The sequence below is a fragment of the Natrix helvetica genome (assembly GCF_964273705.1).
Source record: "Natrix helvetica genome assembly, chromosome: 4".
Classification (NCBI taxonomy): domain Eukaryota; kingdom Metazoa; phylum Chordata; class Lepidosauria; order Squamata; family Natricidae; genus Natrix; species Natrix helvetica.
The window spans coordinates 81,769,656-81,775,655 of NC_138550.1; positions in this window are offsets into that span (position 1 = coordinate 81,769,656).

Below are 6,000 nucleotides of genomic sequence, written 5' to 3' on the forward strand. Positions count from 1 at the left end.
CTTGTAGAAACTAAGAAGTCAGACATAAAGTATAATTAAGACATAACAAAACCCAAAATAAGCATACAATAAACAAAAATAGAATAAATAGCAAAATAACAATGAACACGTACAAATATGCATGTCAAAAAATGCATAAAAATGTGGTTCGGGTTTTAAACAGAAAACAAACATTAACCAACTGAAGAATAGTAGACAATTTTTTTCTTTAAGTCTGTGTTAATTATAGGCAAAAAGGGACATATTCTGTCAAATCAAGATCTTAAACTAGATGGGTGGATGCTTCTTCCAACATATCTCCACTCCTGCTTAGACACAGGATTGATTCTCTTTCCATGATCTAAGAATTAACAATGCCACTTCCAATTTGAGTTGATACTATCAACGATCTGACCAGCATAAAGCATGTTGATACACCATAATCAGTTTTCAAAAATAATATCTAGACTCATTTTCTCGTGGTAGAGGCTGCCATGTTTTCATTTTGACTGCCAGAAATGGGTATTTCTTGATCTGTGAATATTTAGAAATCAAGAATATTTTTACTTGTATCTATTGTCGGTTTACACTGCAGCAGTATTATGTGCAGTAACATTGCAGCAAGTAGATGTTATTTTTCACTGCATATTTTTAAAGAAAGAAACATATTTCTAGTGTACAAGGAGAATAGGAAATATAAATAGAAGCAGTTTGTGTCATCTGCAACACCTGGAAAGTTTGATGTTGCACAGCAGGCCAGCTGTTCTTTTCTAGGCTAGCATACAATTTTTTCTGGAGAAGGACTGAGATTGTTTGCCTTAATCTTGAAGCACTGTTTGCTGAGATTTTAAATTTCCAGTACCCCATTGTGCAAAAGTGTTTGGAATAGACACATCAAAGGAGTAGAATATGTTTCACATTTTGCTTCCCAGGCAGAATAGGAAGTGATGGGAGAAAGGGGAAGACCAGAAAAGGAAGCCATTTCAGCTACTCTTGTCGCCCTTTTAAAGCCAAGAAAGGGAAAATATGCTGGGGAAGTGTCTCATTTCACTGCTACTTACAACATACATAGCTTGCTTTTGTCCTCCAATGGCTAATAAAACATACCCAGCTTTGCAAATTGCAAATTGCATTCTGCTTACATACTAATTGAAGTATTACTGTGTTTCCCCAAAAATACGACTTACCCTGAAAATAAGCTCTAGTCTGATTTTTTTTGGGGGGTGGGCATGGTCAGCACAGGAAGCAGCCCAACTGCGTGTCCCTTCACAAATATGGGCAGTGATCCCTGAGGCATGGTGGTTCCTTCCTTTCCCCAGTGACCTCACGGAGGCTCAGCTCTTTAATCAGGTCCTGTGGATCAGCTGAACCAGCAAGGCCTGGGAGTTGCCTCTCGTTCTGTCTCCAGTATCCCAGCAGCAGCAGAGCCAGCAGGCAGAGATGGCAGAGGGCAGTGAGTGCCGAGAGCTTGGTCTGTTGTGGCTACAGGCAAGTAGATGTTGGGACAGAGGGTGGGACTGGCAGTAGCAGCACTCCCACTCCCATCGGTCCCTTGCCCCATGCTTGCCGTCTCCTGTAGGTGAAAAAAAATAAGACATCACTGAAGATAAGGCCCAGTGCAATAATTCGAGCCCAAAAGAAAATAAGATTGTGTCTTATTTTCAGGAAAACATGGTAGTATGTTAGTTCTTTAAATGTTGGGTTTCTCCTGTCGAAAATCAATTTTTTTTAAAATTGTGAGAAATATCTCAAAATGATAACATTGGTTTTCAAAAAATTATCAACAATGCAGATTTTAAAAACTTATATCCAAAAATGTTTTTTTAAAAAACTGCACTGAATAAAATAGAAGGAAAAAATAAAAGCTTACCCATAAAAAGATCTCTCAAGAGGTTTACACTGAGTTGAAATTATCTATATAGTCAGGTAAGGGGTAAACACAAGGAATTTTAGATATTTTTATGAATTAAATATATATCATTTATTTATTTTATTTCTTGTTTAAGAAAACCAACCAACTAATCCTGTTCAATTAAAATTGACAATCAATGCCTAGCATGAAGTGGCCTTCCATCTATGAAGGAAAACACATGTGAAATATTTTGTGTTTTTTTAAACTGCTGCAATAGTTTATCACAATTGAAACTGAGATACACAATTCCCTTTTATTCCAATTTGATACATACAATAATGAGATCATGCACACATAAAAAGATTTGGGGTTGGACTGAGAAATTCAGATTGTGGCCCAGACATGTTCCACATTTGATAACAGATTGGTTCTGACAATATTTCAAGACGGTAATTCATATTTCAAAACCCTTATTATGCTGAGCATGCTTTAACATTTTTCAAAAATATATTCCAAATAAACAGAATCCAAACATTTTGAAATGAAAATGGATTTTTTAAAAAAATCCTTCCTAGTCCCACAACCATTCTAGGTCTGATTGCTAATCACAGTTAACAATCATATCACTCCATCTACATCCTCTTCATTAGGAATCTCATTTCCACTGTGTAAACACTGTCATGTATAATAAGGAAAGCTGATTTTTAATATGGGCTATGAGGTAGGAAGATGTCAACTCAGTTTTTTTTTTCCCACCTATGCACTTGCAATAGAATTTTATGAAAACCATTATTTTCACATGTCAAACGTTTACAATCTGAGGAAAATAGCACAAGCTTTATATAGGACTGCTAAGGTAAAGGTACAGATTTCCCCGCACAAGCATGCTAGTTGTTTCTGGCTCTAGGGAGCGGTACTAATCTCCGTTTCTAAGCCAAAGAGCCAGTGCTGTCCAAAGATGTCTCTGTGGTCATGTGGCCGGTATGATTAAATGCTGAAGGTGCATGGAGCATTGTTACTTTCTCACCAAAGTGGTCCCTATTTTTCTACCTGCATTTTTACATGCTTTCGATCTGCTAGGTTGGTAGAAACTGGGACAAGTAATGGGAGCTCACTCCGTTACACGGCGCTAGGGATTCGAGCCGCTGAACTGCCGACCTTCTGATCAGCAAGCTCAGCTTCTTAGCCACTGAGCCACTGCATCCCTATTTACAGGACTGCTACAAGGAGCATATATAAATTTATATATGTGTGTGAGAGTATCTATACATTCACATAGACAAGAACACTCAAAGTTTAAGCTTCAACCTTTCCTAGATGAGGAGTGTTCCTTGATCCTCATCTGTCATTGAATTTGCAACTGACTGTGGTAAGGAGCATATAAGAACTTTAAGTGGGGCTATTCTTGAAAAAATGACCAGAATCTCCAAATTGAACAAGTTATAATAGGCTGCTATCTGGTGCATAAAAAAGAGATCGTGAGATGCCTGCATTGAAAGATATGTACCAGTTATTTCCTAGCCAAGTTTAAAGCTAACACATTTCAAGCACTAAATGGCTTCAAAATCTCTAAATGGCATAGGACTATTGGGCAATCCAAGTGACCAGCTTTCCAGTCACAGATCTTCCAGATTGTAGAGCTTTAAGAGAACTGATTTTGGGGGGTTTTATGTTTGAGGGACTCAGTGGTTAAGATGCTGAGCTTGTTGATCAGAAAGGTTGGAAGATCAGCAGTTTGAATCCCTAGCACCGCATAAAGAAGTAAGTTCCTGTTACTTGCCCTAGCTTCTGCCAACCTAGCAGTTCAAAAGTATGTAAAAATACAAGTAGAAAAATAGGGACCACTTTTGGAGGGAAGGTAACAGCGCTCCATGAGTCTTCGGCATTTAGTCATACTGGCCACATGACAACAGAGACATCTTCGGACAGCACTGGCTCTTCGGCTTTGAAATCGAGATGAGCACCACCCCTAGAGTCGGGAATGACTAGCACATATGCGCAAGAGGAATCTTTATCTTTATGTTTGTTTATTTATTATATTTTTATCCCACCTTTATTACTTTATAAATAACTCAGCAAACATACATAATCGTTTTCGTTTTCCTGTTTCAACCATAACAACTCTGTGATGTAAGTTGGGCTGAGAAAGAGTGATTGGCCCAACGTCATGCAACAGGTTTTTCACACTTAAGGAGGAACTAGAACTCATAGTATCCTACTTCCTAGCTCAAGACCTTAACCACTACACTGAACTGACTCTCTATAAAAGCCACATGTAACTGATTAATTTCTCTACAACCGTGAACATGAGGAGTATACTGGCCAATTTTAGAAGAATGGGTTGTTTTGATGGTAGTTTGATGGTTGGCAAGAGTAGCCATTTATGAATCAACCATACAGTTTGTTTGACAAAAACACAGTAGCTTTTCATTTCCTTTATAAGGAAGTTTAGCATATAGTACTTCCATACAAATATGAACCAAGGTCAGCCATATGTTGTTCATCCTGGAGTTATCTCAATGAAGTGATACCAACACTATGATTTTTCTCAAGTAGTAAATTCCCTTGTAGAGACCTGATCTGGCAATATACCTTGGTAGTTTGAAGCAAGATAAACCTGCCTTAGTGAGACTTTTTGCTTTGACATCATGGGCTTCTGCAGTTAAGCCCCAGTTGCTTCACAAAGTGATGTGCTGCTTCTGTCTGATGTTTAGAAGCAGGTTCAATTCAGTTTTGCTTTATGATTTAGTACCAATGTTTCAGGTGCCTTTAGAAGATAAAATTAGTTACATCTCTCTCAACTATGTGTTAAATTTCAATGATTTGCATTGTAATTTGTATTTTGATTGGTGTTTTGTTTTTAAGATGCGTAGTTCCATTTCAACATTAAGTAACTAGGCATTCACAGTAAATATGATTAGATTTAAATTTTCAATACATCTGTAACAACCAATTTCCAACCAAGTAATATTATTTTGAGAATCAGTTTAGTGTAGAGTTTGAGGCATCATGCTAGAAATAAGGAGACTGTAAGCTAATCCCACCTTGAACACAAAACCAGGTAGGTAATTTTGGGCCAAGCATTTTCTCTCAGCCCTAGGAAGGAGGCAATGGCAAATCACTTCTGAAAACCCTTGCCAAGAAAATATTAAAGTTACTCTTTCATACACAAGGGATTTCCTTCGGTCCTTCCCTTTATAATACTAGGGAAATTGTATCTTGTCACCATTAGTTCCCATACACAAGATAACCAAACCTCTATATACTGCTGATCATACAGACATGTTCTGAAATACTTTATAAAACATCAGCACTTGCTCTTTTTCAATTTCTCTTTTCAGCATCAACATTTGTACTTCTTTATATCCAGCAAGCCACATAGCAGAATGTCATACCTGTCTGTTAATGGAACTTTTGCTTCTGCTTGATCATAATGGGTTAGTGTTGATGTGCCAGTTTCCATGGAAACAAAGGAAAACCAAGAATGTTAAGTAGATATTCCAAAGTAATCCCTGTTGGCTATCCACTAGGAGTGGTCCATGTATGGCTTGCTTAAAGCCATAGGGCTTGTGAGTATTAATGTATCTGGGGATACACTCAGAGTCATTGTATGAGGGATAAGGGCAGTTTCTAAATCTGATAAATAATATATGTATAATATATACCTCTTAGCATCTGACTAGCTGATCCCATTTTGATAATATTTTAAAACAATTGTTTTCTTACAAAAATGACTGCATTTATTCTCAACAATATTTTTTCCTGTTTCTTGAATAACTTAGATGATGTTTTTTTAAAAAAAAGGCTAGTACAACTTCATTATTTTGGAAGTACTAAATGGTGGAAGGTTTAATCCTGTTTCAGTTTAACACCCTTTAGAATTGATAAGATTCTTGGGAAAGGATTACAATTAATGTTGTGTTCAAAATGGGGGCGGAGGAATTATAACTTTATCCTTTATCCTTTTCTTTTTTATATATTCAGTTCTGGGGTTTTATTTTTTCATGTTTCTTACTTTCTGTTTATTAAAGCAATTTTTAAAAAAAGAAATTGAGATGTTTGCAGCTTGCAATCACCACCACCATCAAGCAGCAGCAGCAGCATTTCAAACAAATATGTCACAGATAATGTTATATATGGTTGGATTCTTGGTTGCAGAGTTTGGTTCT